Raw genomic sequence first — 284 nt, 5'->3', positions numbered from 1 at the left:
TCTTGAATTCTTAACTTTTGGTGAATAATATTTTTGTTTGGATTCATGCTAAATTTTTTGTTAAGCATTATTATTAAAATGTGATTTCCACAATTTTGAGCACTATATCTTTTACTTTGAGTTATTATGAATATCTAGAAAAGGTTTATATTAATGTAAATTTTAGATTTTGTCACGAATTCTAGAACTTGCATAATTTTCTCTTGAGGCAAAATCCTAGGCAATCCTTAGTTAGGGACATGATGTAGGCTATCTTTGGACCGTTTGGGCCTAAAAAGCAAACC

Source organism: Theobroma umbraticum, unplaced genomic scaffold (genome assembly GCF_002168275.2).
Source record: "Theobroma umbraticum cultivar Fairchild unplaced genomic scaffold, ASM216827v3 scaffold_106.0, whole genome shotgun sequence".
NCBI lineage: Eukaryota > Viridiplantae > Streptophyta > Magnoliopsida > Malvales > Malvaceae > Theobroma > Theobroma umbraticum.
The sequence above is the reverse complement of the archived record's forward strand: the minus strand, read 5'-3'. Positions refer to the sequence as shown.